This window comes from Falco peregrinus, chromosome 1 (assembly GCF_023634155.1).
Source record: "Falco peregrinus isolate bFalPer1 chromosome 1, bFalPer1.pri, whole genome shotgun sequence".
Classification (NCBI taxonomy): domain Eukaryota; kingdom Metazoa; phylum Chordata; class Aves; order Falconiformes; family Falconidae; genus Falco; species Falco peregrinus.
The window spans coordinates 94,881,424-94,906,321 of NC_073721.1; the positions used below are offsets into that span (position 1 = coordinate 94,881,424).

The window sequence follows — 24,898 nt, forward strand, 5'->3', positions numbered from 1 at the left end:
TAGAAATTAGTCAAAAGAAGCATTTTCATCTTCTGAGCTGCTCACTTTTTTTAACAGATGTTTTTGTGTCTGCTGTACCAGATCAGGAAATTGATTTACTACTAGAAGTAGTCCAAGGAAAAAGGTGTTATATGTCAGTTGAATGATCATGCGGATCTAAGTGTTCTGCTGTTGGCATGGGGAGATGTGGGAATTCAGACGGAAGGTTTGGATTGAGCTTCAGTCAATTCACAGTTAAAACTGTTTTCTTAACATGGAATTTTAGAGTTGGTCACCCAAAAGTAGTATAATCAGCATATGATGGATCACACTAGGATTCTGCTCTGAGCTGCTTGTAGGTAAAGTTAATGCCTTTATGGCATCTTAGTAGAATAGAATCATTTAGGTTGGAAAAGACCTTTAAGATCATGGAGTCCAACCATTACCCTAGCACTGCCAAGCCCACCACTAAAGCATGTCCCTAAGTGTCACATCTACGCATCTTTTAAATACCTCCAGGGATGGTGACTCCACCATTGCCCTGGGCAGCCTGTTCCAACACTTGACAGCCCTTTTCAGTGAAGAACTTTTTCTTAATATCCAATTTAAACCTTCCCTGGACAACTTGAGGCCATTTCCTCTTGTTCTCTCATTATCTGGGAGAAGAGACGAACACCCCCTCACTACAACCTCATTTCAGGTGGTTGTAGAGAGCAATATGGTCCCCCCTGAGCCTCCTCGTCTCCATGCTGAACAACCCCGGTTCCCTCAGCCACTCCTATGTTCTCTAGACCAGCTTTGCTGCCCTTCTTTGGACACGCTCCAGCACCTCAATGTCTGTCTTGTGGTGAGTGGCCCAAACCTGAACCCAGTGCGAGTACAGGGGGCATCACTTCCCTAGTCCTGCTGGCCACGCTATTTCAGATACAAGCCAGGATGCTATTGGTTGTCTTGGCCACCTGGGCACACTGCTGGCCCGTATTCAGCCAATACCCCCAGGTCCTTTTCCGCGGGGCAGCTTTCCAGGCACTCTGGCCCCAGGCTGTAGCGTTACATTGGGTTGTTGTGACCCGAGTGCAGGACCCAGCACTGAGCCCTGTGGAACCTCACAGTCAACTGGGACCTCCCGGGTTAGCCAGGACTGCTGATAAATGATGGAAAGCAGCTCGGTGAGCACTCCCACCCGCTCCCTCAGCACCCTTGGGTGGATCCCATCTGGCCCCATAGGCTTATGTGTGTCTAAGTGGTGTAGCAGGTCACTAACCACTTCCCCTGGGATTATGGGGGCTTCATTCTGCTCCCTGTCCCCGTCTTCCAGCTCAGGGGGCTGGGTACCAGGAGAACAACTGGTCTTGCTATTAAAGCAAAAGGTGGCACTAAGTACCTCAGCCTTTTCCTCCTCTGTGTCATGGTTTAACCCCAGCCAGCTACGTGGCACCATGTAGCCACCAGCCACCCTGATGGGATGGAGGAGACAATTGGAAAAGTGAAAGTGAGAAAGCTTGTGGGTTGAGATAAAGACAGTTTAGTAAGTAAAGCAAAAGCCACATGCACAAGCAAAGCCAAACAAGGAGTTCATTCACTGCTTCCCATCAGCAGGCAGGGGTTCAGCCATCTCCGAGGGAAGGTGGGCTCCATCATGCACAACAGGTACTTGGGAAGACAAAACACCAGAAGTCCAAACATTCCTCTTTCATTCTTCTTCCCCCAGCTTTTTATGCTGAACGCAGTGTTGTATGGTATGGGATATCCCTTGCATCAGCTGGTGTCAGCTGTCCCGGCTGTGTCCCCTCCCAACTTCTTGTGCACCCCCAGCCTGCTTGCTGCTGGGGTGGGCTGGGAGGCAGAAGAGACCTGACCCCGTGTAAGCACTGCACAGCAGTAACGAAAACATCCCTGCGCTACCAGCGCTCCTCCCAGCACAAAGCCAACACAGCCCATGCTAACTGCTATGAAGAAAATTAACCCTACCCCAGCCAAAATCAGCACATTCTGCACTGTGTTTTTCCCCTCACATCCAAGAAAGGCTGGAGATTCTCCTTAGTCCTCCTTTTGTTACTAATGTATTTATAGAAACATTTTTTTATTGTCTTTTAAGGCAATAGTCAGATTAATTTCTGGTTGGGTTTTGGCCCTTCTAATTTTCTCTTTGGATAACCTCACAACATCCTTGTAGTCCTCCTGAGTTGCCCCTTCTTCCAAAGGTCATAAACTCTTCTTTTTTTCCTGAGTTCCAGCCAAAGCTCTCTGTTCAGCCAGGCTGATGTGGCACATGGGAACAGCCTGCTCCTGCACATGTAAGATTTCCTTCTTGAAGAATGTTCAGTCTTCCTGGACTTTTTTGCACTTCAGAACTGCCTCCCAAGGGGATCTGTCAACCAGGCTCCTAAACAGGCCAAGATCTGCCCTTTGGATATTTAAGGTTCTGCTGATCCCCTTCTTACTTCTCCGAGACTCTAAAACTCTGTCATTTTGTGATCGCTGTGCCCGAGATGGCCTCCAACCATCACATCACCCACCAGTCCTTCTCTGGTCACAAGCAACAGGTCCAGCTGGCACCTTCCCTCGCTGGCTCCCTCACCAGCTGTGCCAGGCAGTTGTCGTCCACACACTCCAGGAACCTCCTGGACTTTTTCCTCTCTGTGATATTGTATTTCCAGGAGGCACCTGGTAAGTTGAAGTCCCCCACAAGAACAAGGGTAGCAATTGTGAGACTTCTCCCAGCTGCTTGTAGAATATTTCATCTGCCTCTTCATCCTGGTTGGGTGGTCTGTAACAGACTCCCACCATGGTGTCTTGTTGGTCTTCCCCCTGATTCTTACCCATAAACACGCAACTCCATTGGCACCATCATTAAACTCTAGACAACCAGAACACTCCCTAACATACAGAGCTACCCCACCTCCTCTCCTTCCTTGCCTATCCCTTCTGAAGGGTTTATAGCTACCCACTGCAGCACTCCAGTTGCACGAGCAATCCCACCATGTTTCCGTGATGGCAGCTCTATCATAGTTTTCCTGCTGCACTCTGGCTTCCAGCTCCTCCTGCCTGTTGCCCATGCTGCTTGCACTGGTGTGGATGCACTTCAGCTGGGCTGTTGATCCTGCCATCCTTTTGCGGGGAGAAGCCCTAATTCCTACGGGATCATTCTCAAGCGCTTCTGTGGTTTCTAATGCATCAGTAACCCTTGTGTCTTTGATGCCGCTTGGATCTCCATCCTCTACTTCCACTGAGATGGCAGACCAAAGGACCTCGCTAGCACGCCATCCCTCAAACACTGCCGTGCTGCCCCCAGGCTTATCTCTGGCAAGCCTGGTTCTGCCCCTGTTCATTAAGATTCTGTGTGCAGTGCTGGGTCCCTTCATCTAAAGCCTATTGAAGGAGTGAGGTATTTATTAGGTAAGTGTTGAGCTCTGATTTAGAGTACCTAATAAAGCCTCTGTGAAAAGATGTTGTTAATAATACTAATCCATCTGAAATGTTGAGACTCATTACCAAACCCACATACATTTACTGAGATAATTACATTTTCTGAGCAGCCAAAAGCTGTATCATTTTTGCCAGAGTTGCATTACTTTTGGTAGTTTTTTTCTTGACTCAGAGCAGCTGTACTAATGCCAGCTGCTTTCAGATACTATTGATCATAAATCCTTTTACATCAAAGGAAGACTAAGGAGCTGCCACAGACTACTAAAAATATTTTTTTTATGTATACAAAGGCCTGCTACAGTAAGTGAAGCTAGTGAAATAGATCAAAGAGTGACTTTTCTGTGCACATTTTCTGAGTATAGGAAAAATACAGGGGAGTGTTCTTATCATTTAGGTATTTAGCTAATCCTGTCAGAAGGAACAGCAGTATTTCATATTTAGTAATGTCACCATGTGCCTTTTTAATCTGTCTCATGCACTCAGTAAGTGCATAACAAAGCAACATTATTTTGGCAATATTCACATAATTTTAGATAGTTTGTATTGACTTGCAGTGGTTATGTTCTGATAATCTCTGTGGGGGGTTCTTATTCACTGAATTTCTCTACTGGAGCTTTAATTTTGATATAATACCAGAGGAGTAAGAGGAAGTATCAAATGGGGATTGAGAGGCAGACCGACTAATGGTTAGGTTGAAGTGATTGTAGTACCTTTGGAAATTATTAATAAAGAACTGTACATCTTAAGGAAAAATAAATGCATTTTTCAATTTCATTATGAGTTTGAGAAGTGATGGTAGCAACTACTGAGAAGATAGCTTCTACACTGAACATTCTTAGGGATAAAATTAAAATTTAGTTCAAAACTCAGATTTCTAATTCAGAAGCTGACCCTTCCTGGCCCCATTTTAAGGGAACTGTTCTGCTTGCAATTTTTAGCTTCCACTATTACTGACTAAGACTGGTATCCTACAGGGTAATCAGATTTAGCCAAACAAGAATTTAATTTTCATCCTGCGCAGAGCCCATAGGCCAGTTTTATGCATAAAGAATGGTAGACTGAAATGTTTTCAGGAAAGGATAATATATGCCAGGAACTGTAATATGCATGAATAACATTTTCATACTAAAAATTATATTCACTGATTCCTGTAAACTGATTCACAGAGTAATAACCCCATAACTGAATATTCAGGTTCATTTCTCAGAAAAAAAATAGTAAGGGAAATACAAGATCATTTATTTCTTATGAGTTTATTTGTTAAAAAGAGTTTATAAGTCCATGGAATGTAATCATCTTGAATACATACTCATTAATATTTATTATTATATAAATCACTTCTTTGTGCCTTGACTTTGCATTCATTAACAGATTAAGATTTACCCACATATTGTGAGATTTAATTGACTGATATATTCAAATAGCAGATGCTGTGGAAGTGCAAAAGCAATACTTCTGGCTAGAAAAGGCAAAAAGTTAGATGATCGCTTTTTAAGTGTGATCTTACTCAGAAGAAATATTATTTTATAGTACTGCCCACAGTCAAAATCAGTCTTAGAAGCCATGTAAATGCTTTGAAGACATAGTCCCTGTTTCATACAGCTGCTTGTGTTTTACTAGTTCAAACCAGATACCCGTTTAAATGAGTTCCTTGTATTTTGCACAGTGGTTCTGCTTTCTGGTGCATGCAGATTCTCACCCTTAGGGGTGGTCCCAGGTGTGTTGTAACCAGGGCCTGAGACAGCAGGAGGCAGCAAGAGCGACTGTATGCATCTCCTGAGACCGCCAGGATGCAGTTGGCCTTCAGCCTAAGCTGGAGTAGCCCTGAAGCTACTTTGCTGGACCATGAGTGGCATGAGTTTCCAGCAGCCCCCATGCCAGTCAAGAACTGCTGGCATTCAGCAATACTCTGTTCACACCACTGCCTCCAAAGAACCCACTGATATGATTCAGCTGCAGAATTGGCTGTGTTAACTTTCATCATTTGAGCCAAAACACATTAACAGGCAAAATGCAAGTTTCAGAATCATAAGAAATTCAGGTCACTATTCATACCTTATTGCTAAAGAACTTCCTGGTGACAAATTTTGGCTCTATCTTTGTAACAAATCCCTGCTGTGGAAAATTTTTTCATCTAATGATCAGTGTGTAGTATACATTGGCTGTTTTTAAAGGGTTCCAGAAAAGTTACAGATTCTCATTTCTAGAATGATTTGAATGATTAGAAATCTAGATTATTTGGGGGAGGAGGGGATGTTTTACAAAACAGATATTGTGGTCAAGGCTATATTAGAAGACAAAACCCATTAATTGCAAATTTCAAAAGAGATTAATTGACTGCCTCGATTGCTCTCCAAGTGATTTTATTATTCAGGAATGTCATATAGAAAACAGATGGTATGACACAGCATAAGTATTATGTAACAAACCAAGTCAAGACAGTTCTGACCTTAATAGCCATCAAAACTATAAATAGGTAGAAAACTCTTTACTTGTCCAGAATTGTATGAGATTGAAAGACAAAATGGAAACTAAATTCCAATGAGTATGTAATAAAATGTCTTCTGGATTTACCAATATTCTGCTCACATTTACCAAAATACTACTTTCAATGTCATGTCTGGAAAGCCTCCCATTTCCCCAGGCCTCCTGAAAAATTCCACTATGAAAACCAGAACAAAATACTAAACTGGCATATGAGTAAATAGCCACAGGTGCTAGTTTGTATCAAAGGAGAACTGAAGCCCGCTTCAAAGGAAAAATCAGCTCTGCTGTAGGATTACTGAGCAATTTTAATTTACAAAAGATGCTCAAAATTAATTCATTTGCTATGCTCCTCTGCTGCGGCTTCTCTGGTGCTGCTTTTGCTGCTGGGGAAAGAGAGGTTTATTCAGTGTGACACCTGGAGGCTTGCTGGGAATGCTTAACAGTTACCACGGCATCGCAGCCATAAATCCGGCTGCCATGAGACTAAGCAAAATAGGCTGATGCTGGGAGAACGTGCCTGAAGAGTTGCCACTGGACAGAGCATGCTTCCTTCTTAGAAAGATTTTTCTCAGGCTTTTGAATCATCAGGTTCACGCTTTCTCTAAAAGCAGCAAAGAAGTTTAGTACTTACTGTCTTGAGTCTATAATTTATAGATATTCTCTAACAGCCACTTAGCACTCAATGTTCAATTTCATTTGTACTTAATGTCTTTTCAACTAACTTTTAGTTCTATTATATGTTTGCACGTAAATTAGAAAAACAACCTCACTTATTTACAATATGAACTTTGGTTTTGGGCACTACTCAATAGAGTTTACAACCAAAAATTCAAAGGGAAAGAAGATAATTCAAATTAATGAGAATGCCGGTAACGCAGCATTCCAGCCTCCTTTGGTTGCAAAATGAGTGGGATGGGAAATGACAAATGTGTGAATCTTCCTTTAAATATATTTAGAGTGCTTTCTGCATTGGTGCACAATAAACCTGGCAGTAACATTTTACGGTTATGTAGTTAGTTATAAGGATATGGGGCATGTTAAATTGCTGCCCACAACAGAACCATTTACTGGGTAGATTTCTGGTCAGTGTTAGACACTGATGAGGGAAGATACTATTATTCATCAGCCTATTCCATGTGAGTCATGACAGTTTTCTAACATATGGTGATAGTGTACTTTGTGACCCGTCAGCATGTAATAACAAGTGTAACACTGTGTAGGCAGTACATTTCACTTTCATGGCTAATTTATATGTATCAACTGTTCCCAGCTTTCTCCTAGTGTTTATTGAGGCATGTTTCAGTTCCTGTTTACAGTCGCTTTATTTTCAATACCTACGGTTTGATAAACTATGTAAAACTGTACTATATATGTCTTTGAAACAATTTCAATGTATTTCAGCTTTCATTAAAGCATAATTTTTATTTTAAATATTAAAAAATAATTTTACGTTAGAATACACAGATTCAAAATGTAAAGTACGGCATATGGAAGTTCCCCAGAACCTCCCCAGGAGACTGTTGTTAACTGATGTGATGAACTGCTTTGTGTAATCTCCTCGAACGGTCCAGGTGTTTTAGGTGACACTGGTGGTGTAGAGAACCATGGTGGCATGGATATTTTCCTTGAAAGAAATTACTACAAGCTCTACTTTCTGCGAATCGTACTATGCCCAGCTGGCCACCAAAGACAAAAGTCAGGGAGTCCTGCTCTAAATTCCTATATTCAGTTATTTGTCCTCTGAAGCAAAATTGCAGCCTTAGAATGTCTGTGATGATCTACACACTGATGAGGTAACTGCTGCCTTAGCCAGTTTCTGCATAAATTACAATGCACCTAAACTGAGTCTAGCCTTTTTGGCACAAGGAAAACCTTCAGAACATGATGTGATGCAGCAGAATCTGCCAAATTTAACAAATAGATAGCATCCCCTCACTGTTTTTTTTATAGACGGGTCTCCAAAACACCTGTGCACAGACGTATGAGGAATTAATTTCTTCAGAAACTGACACCTACAAGGCTAGGTCTCCTTTCACATCCCCTAATATAGGGGGTATACCAAGTGTGTGTGGGCTGGGTTACAGATGGACCCCCGTGGAGGTCCTGGGCAGAACTATCACATGGAAGCTAGGTCCTTGTGGTTGTGTAAGTCACTCAAGGAGCAGGGAATAGCATAGGATTGGGAGGGCACAGAGATGATTTCAAACCCTTCTCTCAAACCCTTTTCATCTGGGTTTGATGAGACTGTTCATCAGACTCTGATCTAGACCTTTGGGAGACTGCCCAAAGATTGAGTTCTTCAAGAATATTTGCTCTCAGGTAACTGACAGACAAGCCTGTTGAGATCAAACACACCATCCATCCTGTAGGAGTGAATTACACAATCACCTCACCAATGTTTTAAGTCTAAGAGTTGATAGCAGCGATATACTTATCAATTTTTTTCTGTACCATTGTGAAGACACCGGAGAAGTGAAGAGTGAGTCCTTGGCATGTCCTTGGCATGTCTTTGAACTTAAGACTTTGCAATGGATTTCTCTGTGAAGTGGAAAAAAAATGTTTCATTAAAGCAGATAAAAAAAGACTGAATTAGAACAGGAAAGACGGGAATTACAACATCTGAAACTGAAGCAAAAACTTCACAGTACATTCATATCCAAACCCCTGGGAATAAGATCATCTCTCTTTATCCTGCATCTGCTCTATTTCCCAAGTAGACAGGATGAGGCACAAAATATCTGGCACAGGCAGTTCTGTTTGCTATTGATTTCTAGAGTGACTCTGCCCTTCTCAGCCCCACGTACTGTATACCGTCCATCTAGCCACAGGCATATTCACAGAAGCCATTTTCTGTAGAGACAAAATTGGTCATTGGCACAGAAACTACAGAAACAACTGTCACCCAGCAGAAACATTTCCATTTCCCTTTCCCTTCAGGCAAAACGTATTACCACGAATTTGTCAGCCCACTGCAGCTGAGTCCTGCCTTGGTTTGAGTACCCGCTTAACCAAAGTAAACTCTGGCAATGAAAGGCAGATGTAAAATGGCTTCCCATAAAAAATAAGAAGTTCCTTAGATTTTAAAAAAACTACATGGATGCCACATGAATTTGGTGTAATTTCATATAGAGTATTAGTTGAGGCATTTGGCAATTACTGCGGCATGTGTAGGAAAGCAATACATGAAGTGAAAGGGAGGTTAACTGATAAATCAGACTTGGGAACAATCATTTTCAATAGTGACCATGGCACAAATACTTGCAGCACATTAGGCTCAAGAAAGAGGAAGCAAATGGGAGCAGAAAAGGGCAAGTTGAACGGTCAGGGAGATGTAGAATCTCTCGTAGCGAGATTAAGAGTTTGGTTTGTTTAGCCAAGCAAATTGACCATCAGGAGGGGAAAAAGGAGTCTCATACACAGGCGCGTGGAGGAAGGACCAGCTAAGAGGATTACCCAGGGAAGAATCTTCTTTCTCTACATAATTTAATCAAGCATGTAAAAGAGAAGTGTTACATTTGAGGACTTCCTTAGAAATGCAAACATGTAGAGAAATGAGGCTGATCACTAGCAAGGGAAAAAAGCTAGAAAGAAATGACACCATTTGGCACTGTATCTGTATGTATATATTACCTTTGAGACTGAACACTGGACGAGTGGGGTTCTTAGAAGGGCAAAGTGCCTGCTTGGTTTTCAATAGAGTTTGATAATTACCTTTTGATAACTACATTTAGAAAAAGACCAGATAGGATGGTTATCTGTAATGCCTTTTAGATTTTTGAGACTTCGTTCTCTTTTCATTGGTAGGTGCAAATTTCTACTTGGAAAAGGTCACATACAGGCATACACTGGCATTACCATTTCTTGTGATCAGCATATGCATGAGCTTTAATAAAAGGCATCATCTAAAAAATCACAGCTTCCTTCTTTTATAAGTGTATGTAGGAATCTTACTGAGAATAAAGAGACTACATCTTCTATATCTCTATGAGGAAGCACCAGTTCCCCTGGTGCCAAGACAAGTTTATGTCCCAGTCTGTGCCTCTGCCTAAAATTGGTTGGAAAAATGAATGCCTTTCTTATGCTTTCAAAGGTTCACTTGCCAAAACCCCCAAAATTTTATACTGGTTAATGACATTTTCCCAGATTTACACTGATGTGTGACTGAAATTAAAATCACAGCCCTCACAAGGCTTTTTTATAGGGAAAAACACTTTTCATAATGAAACTCTGGAGAATTTAATGAGAAAAAGGTACCTAAAGGTCTCCTTTGCCATAGAAAACCCCCTCCAATAACTACCAAGATTATCAAGGTAAGGGTCTCACCTAATCTAATTGCAAGTAATCTGGCAGCAAAGCCTGATGAGTTAGCAAATCTCCTTGCAGGTATGCTGACAAACCATACAGGTATCAAACAGCTAGTGTTCAAAGAAAAGGAAGGGGATAACGTAAGCAGTAATAAAGCAGGCACTTAGAAATCAGCAGAGGTGATCCTTCCATTTTCTGCTTTTAGCTAAGTGTTGCTGGGTTTGAATACAGACTATCAAAGATCTTGTGTTTGGAAGTGTCTGTTTGTTGCGTTTGTGGAATAAACTTTTTCCCTATCAATACTAGGCCTTATCCCAAAAGCAAGGTAAAGAAAGAGAGCACAGTCATAGTCGGGAAGTGAAGGTATGGGAGGGTGAGGTATCACACACTGAATGTTCTTACTGTAGTTATGGCCAAAATTGTGATATTCCACCAACGGAGTGGTTTTTATTTCCTCTGAAGGATTTAATACACTTCTGCAATCATTCAGTGACTGAGGTAGGTGAATACAGAAATAAATGTAACTTCCTGTGACTCATATGCAGTGATTAGTAATTCTCATAACACTGAATGAGCAACTGAAACCCCAAGAGAGAATAAACTCACTGAAAAGTGAGAGCATAGAGGAAGGAAAGGAGGAGCATGAATGGAATGCTATCTTTCTTCATGTATAAGCGCTAAAAGTCATGCAGAGTGAATATGGAGGAGTCTTTCCAATCCAGAAAGATGCTGGTAGTCAACCATCAGCTGACTACAGAACACGGAAGCAAGTAAGGAAGTTGCTTCATCTTTCAATGAAATGACAGGTACGGCAGAAGTAAAGAAGGAACAGAAATTGCTGGTTGAACGCAGTAAGTATGTATTGACTTAAGCATTCCCTTGTAGAACCTATTCCTTGTTTGCAGGGAGTAAAGATACAAGACTAATTCTTGTCATAAGCTCTTGGGAATTTTGATGCTTAAAAGTATCTTGAAAAATACTGAGTGTCTGTAAATTTGTATAGCATAGAGTATTATAGTTTGTCAAAGGGTGCAATTCTTAGCTCCTTGATCACTTATTACTTTGAAGATGACAGTGCAAATTGGGACATATAAATATAGCTGTGTTGCTGAAATCGTCTAATATTTTTCTTTCACGTTAATATTGACATGCAAATTCTCTAATAGTTCTAGCTTTCAAGTGGTTACTTTAACTGTATTACCTGAGGTGTTTAAGTCTGTTTTTCATAATACAACTGTTATAAAGCTAATTGAATGGGCTTCTTAAATCTTTCAGTTAATATCTTTTGGATTTAACAGTAGCATAGCGCTGTAATAGCTGGGAGACGAAAAGAATTCTGGTTAGCAAAATGTTAATGTCCAGTGCAAGCATCCTGCTCTGTTTAAAAAAAGTAACAGAAATTAACTAATGAAATGGCCTGTAAAGAGCTGAATTAACACTGCATGCTTTATTTCTTTGTTACTCCTCTGTGGGTAGAAAAAGGCAGGGAAAAGCACACTGGCTTTCATTTATTACAGTTTTCTAGAAATCCTTGTGACTATGAAAAAGGAGAATTCACTTGCATGTAAATAAAGCTTATTGACGTGGGAAGCAGGATGATGGCCAGTGTTTATTTTACTTAGAACCTTAATGACATTCCCAACAGTGGGTTCCTGACAGCATGTTCAGGCATCTTGACTATAACAATGAGTTAAGGCAAGCAAAATACAGTCCTTTTACTCCAAAGTGCCTGAACGCCCTGATAAAAAGGTAGTTGTGCATGCAGTAATTGTGCATACACACAACGGAGTTAGGCTAAAATTGTGGCTGGGACTGCATACGTGACACTTTTGACTCCTGAGCACTGATTTTTATGTTTCCTCTTTTCTGTAAAGGACACTCTTGTAAGAAATACAAACTAAAAGCATATGCAACTGTCAAGTGATTATGATGAAAAGCCAGACAGGTTGCTGAATCTGGCCTTTCAATATTTATTATTGCTAGGATGCTTTTAAACAGCACTTTAGCAGAAGCTGAAATTATTCCAATGTAGTGCTTTAATGTAGCCCATATTTATAAAACTAAGTCATAGAGTTTGTAGACTTTAGGATTAGATTTTTAAAACTTTTGTTTCTTTTGGAGGAGAGATTCTCTAAGCCAGGATATATTTTTGTTAATAACAATGGTAAAGTAATTGACCCACACTTCTTAAACTAAGTGAACCTGCATTTCTTTATAGAGGCTTGCTCAGTTTGTGGATGTCAGTTAAACAAAATCTTGGTTTGCTGCATGTATTTCTCACACTGTTGCACCTCAAAAACCTAAGAGTTTTGTGCTGCATTAGCTGAACTGTTTGCTTTTTTCTCTCCTACTGTGAATTACAAATCTCCCTCTCTTTCTGGGAGAGGAGGGAAATGGCTATATTGAGAATAAAGAATCCAGCATTATAAATCATATGTTTTCAGGTTCTGTTTTAATATCCACTCAGACATCTGCAGAAAGCCAGGGTGACCTTGTTGGTGGCAGACAAATACTCTGGAGACAGTATGTCTAGATATTTCATCCTAAAAGCAGGACATATAGCATAACTGGTTCCTTAAAAGAAAATGGAAATGTGGGCAATAAATAGTTTTTGCTGCTAGATGAACTTGGGTAATTCTTATGTAGATGAGACAGGAAAAACAAGATTCCAATGCAGAGGAACTCTTAATCGTATTTCAGGTCAGGCAGAAGCACACTCACCACTTCTCTCCTGTGTGTATCTTCTGCTGTGTGCCATAAACAGAGGGGAGTAATACTGCACTTCAGTTCCATTGAGCTAATCAACCTTTCTGCGGGAGGGAGCTTATAGTGTGTGCTGCTTATGTGGGAAATTGCCAGCATGCATATACTTGATTAGCCAGTGTATTATGAATCAGGGTCATAGCTGGAGTAGTTGCTTTGTTCGGAAATGCTCAGATTCCCTCGGGTAAGCAGCTAATTGCAGGAAATCTTTTAAAGCAAATGTGTGATAGGAAGAAAGCAATGAATATTGTTTATTCAAAAGACAGGAATGGTTCCTTTGAATCAGTTCTCTTGCATAATTATGTAATTAGGGCATGTTCTATTTTTAATTAAATCTCTTGCATATTTGTGAAAATACTCTGAACCTGTGGACCAACTGACATGACTCTTACTTTTAAAATGCAGTCTGTATAAAGGAATGCCCTTCAATCTTCTTTTTTCCCCTTCCATATTACTGTGCAAACACATTTTTCACATTATACATAGTTAGCCTGTATTGCCTGTCAAAACTAAAGTATTTTGGTAAACAATTAATACAAAATTGCCAGAGAAATGTTTTAAATGAAGAACACAAGAAGCTGCTGCTCTGAAATACTACTAGTACCACAACTGTTTTTTGTTGGACTGTTTGACCTGTGTAAGATATAGTGAGTGGTATTCAGAAAGTATGCTTCTTTTCCCTCATGTTTTCAAATCCCGCAGTGACTCTGTATTTTCAGTCTCCTGGCAATCCATGCTCCCCTAACTTTGTTTTGTTTCTTGCGGACTTCTGTGACGACTCTTGTTCTTCTGCCTCTTTGACAACAGCATTAGCTTTGACTCTTTTTCCACCTTCCTGCTTCTTAGGAGTCTTGCTTTCTCACCCGACTCATTCTCACATCTGACATTTTGCAGACTTGCTCAATGTTGTTGTATGTGAGGGTAGATGTACGCTCTGCTTTCCTTGTGTACTTTAGGTATTACTGTTTAGGTGAGGCTGCACATTTTGATGTACACTGTACCGCCATATGTTTCCATTAGCTTCTGACTCATACCCCGTTTATACTGCAGGAGTTGCACAGGCAGCTGGACTGGATGATCATCGTTGGTCCCTTCCACCTGTACCATTCTATCCTATTTGGAGCTCGGATGATAACACACCATTAAAATATTCTACCTAGACAGTAGTAACTCTTACATGAAGTTAAGCTGTCACTGTTCCCTGATGATTTTCAATGTACATTTCATTGCTTGGCTGTATTTGACTTTTTTTTTTTTCCATCTCAGACTTCCAATTCCTTCAAGTCTTTCATTTCTGGGCTTAAATTCTACCTAGCGGAACATGAAAGCAACATGAAGAAAATACCATGACCATTCCTTCTCTTCTGGTAAAGAGTGGGAATGAAATTGAAAGCCGCAGAGAAATAGCTGCTGTGACAAGTCACTGCGTTCTTATGCAGGTCTTCCATGTTATGTGTAAACCTGTGGAAGAGTAGGGATCTTTCACTTAGTTCAATGTGGAACTAAGACAAGGGCGTTAAAATATATTAGCGGTACAGTTAGCCCTGGCGAGGGACCCAGCCTCCACCACAGAATTCCCCCTCCAGCCTCGGTTCTCCCTGCCCCCACGGCGCTGCGGGTGCTTACAGAGGCGGGAGCGTCACCTCTGCCCTCCGCCTGCTCTGCCGAAGCAAAACCATCACCTTCTTCCCGGGACACTGAGAGCAACCAACGGGAAAAGCACCTGCGGCCGTGCCCCCTCCACAGCAAAACCACCCCAGCGTCCCCGAGGGCGCCTGCGGGCAACGCCGGGTGTTGCTCCCCCCGCCCCAAGACACACGCTTCAGGCAGGCCAGGCCTCAGCAAGGTCGGCGCGGCCCCCGCCCGCCCCGGGGATGGCGGCGTGGGGCCTGGCACCTGAGCCCCTAGCAGCCTTCATCAGCATCCCTCCGCTCCCTCCCGGGCGGGCCCCGCGCCACCGGCGGCCATTCCACTGGCGCTGCCCCCTGCTCGCGCGGCCCGATCCCCTCCGCGGGGGCGGGGTGGCGTCATGGGGGCGCTGGGAAAGAAGGGCGCGCGGGGGCTTGTGGGAGGAGAAGGGGGAGCCGCCATGGCGGGCGGGGTGGCGGGAGGGGAAGGCGGGGCGGGCGCAGGGGCGGTGGCAGCGGCAGCCGCAGCCGGGGCGGTGGCGGTGGCTAGCTGCAGCTGTCAGCGCCCGCTCCTCCGGGGCCAGGCCGTGCGCTGACCACCGTGGCTGCCGGGCCGGGCCGGGCCGGGCCTGTCAGCGCCTCGGGGGAGGCACTGAGGGCGCCGTGGTGCTGACCCGCTCCCTCCTTCCTTCCCTCCCTTCCTTCCTTCCCTCCCTTCCTTCCTTCCCTCCCTTCCTTCCCTCCCTCCCTCCTTCCTTCCCTCTCTTCAGTCCTCTCTCCCCCCCAAAAAAAACCCTTTTCCTTCCTCCCTTCCGCCCGCCCATCGCTGACATCCTCCTCCGGTCGCCTCCCCCCCGCCCCCCCGCCCGGGCTGCGCGGCCCCCGCCGCCTCAGCGAGCGCTGCGCACATCGCCCGAGCCTGCAGCACCGAGCGGTGAGCCAGGGGAGCTGCCCGCGCCCGGGGCGGCCCTGCCGGGGGGCAGCTTGGGGGGTGGTAAATTTTTTGTGTTTTTATCTGCGGCTACGCAAACAACAAAAGGCTGCGCGGGCCGGCCGGTCCTTCCGCAGCGTCGCTGACAGCCAGCGCCGAGGGGTGGGGGTTGGTGGCTTTTTTGGGGGGGAGGTGGTTTTTCGGTGTTTTGTGTCAAGCTCTGTCACAGTCACCGCGGCTGCGGGAAGAAGGAACCCCCCGGAGGCGCCGGGGATCGGCCTGGCTTTGTCCCCTTTTGCTGCCCTGGCTCCCTCGGTGCTGCGGCTGGGGCCGGGCGCCGCCCTGGGAGGGACCCTGGGCCGAGCCGGGGTGCGGGAGGCGCCGCCTCGCCCCTCCTGCCCGGCCGGCTCGTCGCCCCGGGGCCAGCCGCGCTTTGTTTTGGCTTCACTGCTTGGCTTAGGGGGCTTACTCCGGGGCTGATTCGGAAATGGTGAAAGATGAGGCGAGGACCGCGCTTCCTTGGGTTTTGTAAATAGTGACCGGATTTATATATTGCAGGTCACCTACCGTGCTGTAGTTGGAGGCGATTTGTAGACTTGGGCCTTGGCCAGATCTCCAGACTTAGAAGAAAAGCATTGATTAGGGACGCATTATTCTAGTAAAATGACACAAATGCATGACTGAGTTAATTGACAACTGTATCTTTAGGGCAGAGATTAACTGGAAAGGCACTTCAAGATCTTACTCATTCTGGTTTTATGTTCCTAGTATTTTTAGGTAACAAGGTGCCCGATTTGTAGATCTGCATAGCAGTTATCTATAATCACAAGCAGGAACTTCTTGACGTCTTACTGAATTCTGTGTTCTAGGCATATTGAAGCATATTTTGATGACCAAAATAGCATCATCTAGTGCTATTGCCTGCCTTTTTGAAGGCTGCTAAATCGATGATGGTGCTCTTTCTTTTTTTGTTTTGTTCCTGTTAGTGATTTTCATTAGTGTATGTGATTTAAACGTGAATCATGGAATCATAATACAGAACCAGAAAATAAAAAGGGCTAGAAAAAAGTGAAAGTTTGTTTTTACCATTTGCTTTGGACAGCAAAAATGGTGAGCAAATGTCATTTGTGATATAAAATACTTTCACAGTTACAGATTAAAATAGATGAAATGAAGACTTTTAAAATTTAATTCTTGCATTCTTGTAATTGGCAGAAGGTTTAGTAACAATTACTCTGGGAAGTAATTGTCTCATTCACTTCCACTTTTGTGTTTGTACATCACTTTTAAAAAGGAAACTTATGCCCGAAGGGTGTGCTTTGGAAGCTAAAAAGGAACATTCGAGATTTAGATGGTTTAGCATTTCAATTAAAAGAAGCCCAAAAAACCCCAACCCAAGCAAACCCCCCACCCCTCGTAACAAAACTGAAAATCTCAGATTTTTTGAATGCACAATTGATTTCAAAGTCTTTTGGAAAATAGCTTTAATTGATTATGAATTCTGAAGCTTCAGCAAAACACGATAGAGGATATTATAACCCTAGGATTATAGATACAATTGAAAGTAACACATTCAGCATTTTATGGCAGCAGAGAGAAAGCTGATCCATCTGGTGATTCTGAGCAGAAGACCTTGTATTTTGTAAGGTCTTGCACAATTATTTTTGTAAACACATTAAGAGGACCTTTTTGTGAAATTCCAATAGATATGGAGTACTCTAGCGGTTCCGTTTAGATAAGGACTTTCTAGAACCAAGGTTAAATGCAGGGAATTTAAATTGTCGGTTCCTGAAACTTGCACAACAATGCAGTATCACTTCTGCATCATGTTGCAGTTAAAGTTTGGCAACCTTATGTTTCTGAAGGATGATGATGGAACTGATTAATTCCTGTAATCAGAAATTCTAACAGCAATTAAAGCTTTGGTTCCCTTTGCTTTCTAATAAAAGAAAACATGCTATCATATATAATAAAGAAAGAGAATAAAATTACCCTCCAAACGTCTCGTGAAATAGCCTCATTTACTGTTTGTCAAATTACTATGATATGCTAACAGTGCCTTATTAATGGAAATTGATTTTTGAAAAGGTCTGTGTTTGACAGAAGAGAAATTGCATACACAGTTGTTAATTAAATTTGCAGGAGTCCAGAATACAATATTCTGAATGGTTTTGACATACAAGAATCAAAATAATGCTGTATAGATGCTTAAGGTCTATATGAACAATTGCTGTTTCCTCTGTTTATGAAGAGCTTGCTATGATGATGTCAGAAAACCCTCACATGTGTGCTTTTATACAGTATATATCTCTCTCTGTATAGCTAAGTATGTGTATCTACTTCTCTATACACACGTATCTACATATGTCTCCATCAGGAGTTCAGGGAAATATTACAGCCTCATAGTCAGTTCTGAGTCCATTTAATGCAGCTTCTGTTTCTCTTGAGACATGGGCTTATATAGTTGCTCTTTCACCTCTTCCTCTGGTTTTCCTGGCAGATGTGTAATTGGATTTATTCTGGGATTAATAGCATCTCCTCAGATGCATAGGTCATGATTATTTTGAAACTTAATTCAGTGTACAAATACTTGTTAAAGTAATGTTTTTATAGGAGGAGCGGGGGACGGACGAGTACAAGGAAATTAAAGTCAATTCATAAATAAGCAAAATACACTTCTGTATTTAATGTTGAAGTGCATAGTAGCAGATAGTGATGGGGACGAGCATGCTAAGTCTATTTAAATAAACATTTCTTGTAGTCTGTCCAGGGTGGTGTTCAGTATGGTACAAGTATAGTAGAAATGGACCAGTTCCATCATCATTGCAATAAAGTGGCTAGTCACAGGCTTTTCTCTTAATTCAGCCTGTATAATACTTTGTGTTTCCAAAGTATTTTTAAATTGTTTTATAAGACCATAGCATTGACCTTGACCAAAGTTTAGAAAAACACGTTAGTATTAACTCTCAATTTTCCTTAAAACAAAAGCATGACACATGGAATGTCTAATACTTTGTGGTAATCAAGTACCAGTCAAAGACAGATTGTGCATTCAAAAAAAAAATTTTTTGACTTCAAACTAGAACTGATTATAATAGTTACATCCTGAGTCACAGTTGGCTTTGGGCATTTTTGAGGTATTAAGGCTTTCCCAGTAATTTCTTTAGTGAAATGTTTTCCCTTTTGAAAGCAGGCTGTAGAAATAAGTGTGGTTCCTTTGAAAAACTACTTAATCAATAAATGCCTGACCAGAAAAAGGTGCACTTAATGCTGGCTTAGATTTGCTGAGATGCTTTTTTTGCCTTCATCTTATGGATTTAAATTGGGCACTTTGTTAGAGGGTCAGAGCCAGAATTACAGATGCTTTCAGTGATGGAGGAATTACTTCCATAGGGTTTTGTGTGAGGTGCTTTGCAGGTGTCAGACATAAGATGACACTATACATGGTGGGTTTTGTGCTAGATAATTAATATATTTAAGGACAGGCCATAGTGAATAGGCAGGCATGAGGACTGAGGATGTATACTTCCAGTACCAATAATATATTTGGGAATGTGAACAAAGGAGTTATCTCAGAGGGTGAACACTAACGCAGAGTTAACACTGGATATGCTAATTTCTTACAATGTATAAAGAAAATTAATCTCTGATGGTTGGCAGTTTCTTCAGATTCAGTCAGCAAAGAAAACAGATGCCAGTAATAGTATCTGTGTGTTGATTTAATCACTGCTTGTTTCTTTGAATCCAGCTTATCTCCCATGGACTCTGCTACTTAGGTCTTTTTAGTGCAATCAGAAACAATCTTTACTCTAGGAGCTGTGTTCTGACATGTACGTAGAATTAAATTGAATTTGTTTTGGCAAATAATTATTGTTGGTTAGCTTTCTTGCTTAAAATTAGGAAGCATGGAATCATATCATCTTCTATTCCAAATTTTTGCATACTTAGATGTAGTATTTTTTACATGGTTTCTCAGTATCTTAGTCTTGCTTGCAGGTAAAAGCAGCAAAATATCTTGCAGGTAAGTTTAAAAGTGAGCAGTTTCCTATTTTGGTTCTTTTGTAAATATCTGCCATAAACCCCATTCATCGTATTAAGATTGTGTTTTTCTGGGATTATGTTAGAACTGTAGCTGACTATTAAATTTTAAAGTGGATAGAGCAAGGGATGTAACCAGTCTAGTCGGTAGTACTGGCTTCCTTACATACCAGTAGGGTTGAGGAGGTGGCTAATTACAGTCGTCTTACTATGTTATGTACACCAGCAAACCATTTACAAAGTTGATGTTGTGCTAATTAACATTCGGAAGGTCAAGAAATGTCTGGCATAAAGTTGAAATTTTTGGTACTACTTAAAAAAAATTGTATATAAAAATCAGTCTTTTTAAAGGACAGCACTTTTTTGGGAATTATCAGATAATGCTATATCTTAATTCTTAGTAATTTGCAATTCATACAAACATTGATGTTATATTCATAAACTTTCTTAAATTCTGTGCTGCTACCCCTTTTGGCAGCGTGTTACTACTAATATTTTATAGTGTTCTAATATTGTGCTTTGTCAGGAGATGGCACAAGTAGTTAAACGTTAACACAAAATTAAGATTACTTGCAATGTGCTATTAGTTGTGTGTGTGTGCTGTTCCACAAACTTTTTAAGAGGTTGCAGTAACTGCATTCCTGCAATATATCTTGAGTTTGCTCCTTCCAGCTGATGGTAGTTGAATGATTTGCAAAGCATGTTTTACAGATTACAGACTAGCAGGGGAGGTTTTGTGTTGGGGGGAAGTTCTGCTTTTTTTGGTTTTTTTTTTTGCTTCCCCGCCCCCCAAATAAAATATTGTGTTTAAGACTGAGTGCTTTTATGGGTGTTCCTTTATGAAACAATGTCATGTTGAATAGTGTAGGAAAGTCACAGCCGTATCTTTCTCTTCCAGTTTGAGCAGCTTCCATTTCAGAGACTGCTGGTACACCTTCATCCCTCTTGTCTTTGCCAGGAGTGGATTTTACTACACCCTCACCTTTAACATTTCATTTATTCACATACTTAAACTGGATGTTCCTCCCTGCCTCTTCCCCCCACCACTCCCACCCCCCAACCCCCCCATACTGAGGGGGAGTTTAGAGGGAGAAGGGTTGATTAAAAAAAGTGGGATTTCTACCCCCACCCCTGCCTCAGTGTAGAGGGTGGCTGCAGTTAATCGGATCAGTGCAGCTAGTGGGATGGTAATCAGTGAGGATATAGGGGAGGTTGCAGATTTGAGATAGGAGGAGGACAACAACCTCCTAAAATGTTTCTGCTGACATTTCTGCTGACAGAATAGATGATCAATCTCTAAGGCTATAATTGAACTTTTCTTCAGCCTCAGTGCTGGTTTATGTAGTTTCACACTCCTGCTGCTTGTTCCGTGTCCTCATTCTGTCAGCACAGCTCTCTGCATGACAGCCAGGGGAAATAGGTGTATTTTGGCTGTGTTTGTGTCCTGGACCTTTTCCTTTTCTGTCCCCTCACCTCTGACTGAAAAACAATCCAGTAAAAGGAGCGTATCTTTGGTATGATTTATTATGGACAGGAGTGCTTGTGCTGGAGTGGTGGAGGATGTGAATGAAGTGTATGGCTGGAGGTGCGTTACCAGGTTATTATTTCTAACTATACATAGCCTTGGTGAGTGAATGCTCGTGGTCTTGGTTTAGAGGAAGCCAGACTAGGTGAGTCAGTGGCCGTGTCTGTCTTTAAATTCCTCTGTACATAGAAGGCAGTAGTGTGTGGAAGATGTAAGAATGCACAATTGTTTATATTCACCATTTCCCTGGATGTAACCCGCTTGCATTCAGTACAATGAATATTACTGTATTGAAATACAGAGGGGTGCAGGAGTCATGATGATCTTTGGCAGTATGCTAGCACACACGATAGTAACCTAGGGGTCTTAGTAGAGGTATGAATGAATGAGTCTTTGGGAAGGTAATGCTCATTTTGAGAAATGACCACTATGCCTGCTGTAAGGCAGAATGGATGTTAACAGAGAGGATGTTGTAAAACCACTCTGTAGGGTTCTGAACAGAGTGCTGGTGCTTGGTGGGCATTCCTGAGGGCTTAAGAAACTGTGCAGAGATGACTGCTAATGTTTTGGTATGGTACTGATAGGTGTCTTAGCCAGATGTCCTCACTTTTCAAGGACTTGTTATCCATCCTATACTTTTTGGAAAGACAAGAGGCACCACAGGGTGACTTTGTGTCCCAGTAATTTGCTGTTACTTAATTGCATCTCTTTTCCCTAGTTCAGAAAAGAGATAAAGGCAGATAAATGATTCAGTTACTCCGCTATTAAGTCTTTCTCATACAGCTAGTATCCATTTGTTTCTCACAGTACTTTAAAGCTAAAATATGCTGCATGTTGATTTTAGAGCACACTTAAAATATTACTGATAGAATATATGAACTTTGTAAAAATTTCTAGGTTTGGAGTTCATGCAGAATGCAAATAGAGAGCAAAGATGCACAGTGTATTTTTTGACAGCTAGTCAGTGGCATTTGAATTACAGTGCCTGCTTGTAGTTTGTGAGTTTGTGTGGCCATTGAATCTTGATCCCCCACCCAGTTGTTCTGTTAACAAATGGTCTGAAAATATACTTGCTGACTCTTTTTTTTTTTTTTTTTTTTTTTACCTCTTTCTTTCTCCCCTCCCCCCCAGCCTTCTTTCCCTTTTTTTCTGTTGGCCAGTAGTCTGGCTGCACACAGAGCAATAGTTGCAAGTGTGTGGTATGTTGCTTTTGATGGCATGGTTGTGCATGTCATGTTATGCTCTACCAGCCTCAGTAGGGGGATGCTTTCAAAACAGATTTATCCAAGTGAGGTGGTTTAAAAAGTAATATTAAAAACATAACTTTTTACTACTGATGTGTCTGTTTTACAGTTAATGTGTGCTCTCGTTCTGTGTCAGTCCTCCAGAAGAGTGATGTACCACAGCAGGACGGTGAGAACTGTCATACTAGTGTTACCACAGCCAGTATTTCAGGAGTCCCAAACAAGCACCCACCCAGTGCCCCAGCAGTAACTAAGATAAATCATGAATGTGGAAGTTCATGGAGAGAGGGCTAAAACTATTGTTTGATCCTCAGGTGTGAGTGCACAGAACATTAAGATGCCTTTGTCAAATGCTGGGATAGTACCTGCTGTACTGCTTTGTACCTCCTGGCCTAGTAGAGTTCAGAGCATCTGAGTAAGCCCTACAGATTATAGGGAACTTAACAAGGAAATTATTTCCAACGTTAGAGAAAAATCGGCTCTCTGCTGTAGTAAGTAAGAAACAGTGACTGATACAAGGTTATTTTTCTAGATGATTGCATCATTTGGTATGCTTTCTGTGAAATGAAATTTGTAAGGTGTAAAAAACTGTTAGTCTGATAATTGCCATTGAAAGTATCGATTTTGATGTAATATTTAATGGGGTAGAATTAATTCCTTGTCAATATTAAGGACAGTGCCTGAACAATTTAATTGTGCAACTCTCTTTTTCTGTAGTCATTCTGTTTCACTTTTTAATGGAAGAATAAGCAGGGGGAGGCTATTTTCCCCAAGACTTGAAGGGAGACTGCGTACAGTTTGTGCATTTTAATGTAAACTGTTAGGTAGTTTCAGAATCAGATTTAAGGACTTGTTAAACCTAAGGCTAGTGTGTGCTGAAGCAGTGCTAATGGATGTTCCTTTTATGTCTGCAGAAGAAATTGCTAGTTTTCTTGTTTTGGTTCAAATAACCCTTCTCTTCAATGTCCTCAAGCATGTAAGAGCAACATAATCTGTACTCGCAGTAGTCAGCAAAGCTTCCCACATAGATCCAATAATATGAGGCAAGCAAGATGTGGCCTTCTCTGCCCTTCCTGCATGCATTTTTTTAAATGGTTATAGATAGGCCATGAAAAGTAGATTTGGTTAAGATTATAGGTCTGATGTTAGTAAGTGGGAGCTGATGGTGTTTTTAATGTATTCTAGAAGTCTGATTTGATGGGAACATTCCTGTGCTTTTGCCTAAGTGCTATTTAGAGTTAAGATAAATAGATAACTTAAATGGATGTTTACTTTGATTAGTCAATAAAGCAGTTCTTGTCCAAAAATAACAATACAAAATGAAAGCACTAGAGTCAAGCTCAAAAAATGTTTTGTCTACATTATTGACAGCTTAAAATTGCAAGACAAGTATCTTTGAAAACAACTTTGATGTTACTGTACCTTCCTATTCCAGTCTGAGAGACTCTCAACAGCTAGAATTAGTCTGTTAAAAATGTCTTACCGAGACTCAAGATTCACTGAAGGCATGGCTACTCAAGTTGGCAAATCCATGAAGAGCTAAGTGCCATTTCCACGAGGAAATAAATGTAGATTCTTGGAATATTGAGGGTAAAAACTGTGGAGTTTGATAATGATGATGGATTTGTAACTCAAACTGTTGACAGTATTTCTTTAAAAACACAGTCAAAATTTCCTTTCAATCCACTTAAAGTAGGTAATTTATGAAGCACATCTTCATAACTACAAAATACTAAACTACAATACAGTTCTTTTGAATAAAATTACCCTTTGTTTTTCCTGATATATCTTTGTTTTTTGTGGCAAGCATTCTTGGTAACTGAGGGTAAATACAATGATTTTTTAAATACTTCAACTTCTGCCTTCTGATGCATTTAAATATGTTTAATCTGTCTTTATGTAACTGCTCTTAATACAGTCATGATTATTTTGTTAAAATGATCCAGTGAAGTGTGCTTTGTGGTCATAAGCACTAGGCAAATCCTGTGCAGCCCAGACTGGTATGTTGTGTCAGGGTTCTAGTGAACAGGCAAAATGCTCTGATTTCTTGGGGTCCGTTGGCGGCTGCTTGGAAGTGTTTATTAGTGCTGACAGGAAATGAAGGAAGTGCTGGCTTTGAAGATCAACAGACGCTGTTTGCTGTTGACACAGCAGTAGTACAGAAGAGACAACTCCCTTGCTCCAAGGGGCAGGAGACTTTGCGATTTGCAGTCTGTCCGTCTGCAGAAATTGCATCAACATAACTAAAATGAACAGATTGGCATTAGAGCTCTTTGCCCAAGACTACCAAACAGCAGCAGAGGTTTGTATTCAGTTTTATTATTCTGGAAAAGAACACAGTTTTGATCTTGCCACAGGTCTGAGGATATTTGCTAAGTATACTGGTTTAGATTTAGAGTAAGGAAGTATGTATGTACTACCAATCTGTAATAATGATAGTAACCTCGATTAACAAAGATTTAATAAACAGATATCTTTGTGAAAGTACAGCTTTTAGTGTAGTTCCTTTAAAATCTTGACTGGGTCTACTAAACTGCCTTAGACACGTGCCTGTCAGATTTCTTTTGCA

General features: G+C 41.4%; 1 protein-coding gene across 10 annotated transcripts in view; it reads left to right on the plus strand.

Moving 5' to 3' along the window:
- Nucleotides 1-24,898, plus strand: part of LOC101920564 (kinesin light chain 1) — a 71,988-nt gene that overhangs the window by 9,110 nt on the left and 37,980 nt on the right. For 2 of the 10 annotated variants that reach the window (XM_055797102.1, XM_055797112.1), the window contains exon 1: nt 15,103-15,525. The exons of 7 other annotated variants lie outside the window; for them this stretch is intronic. The gene's annotated coding sequence lies outside the window, so the exon portion shown is untranslated. Of the gene's footprint in view, nt 1-15,102; nt 15,526-24,898 lie in introns of those variants that run through there. One more of the 10 variants, XM_055797118.1, reaches the window with a different exon arrangement.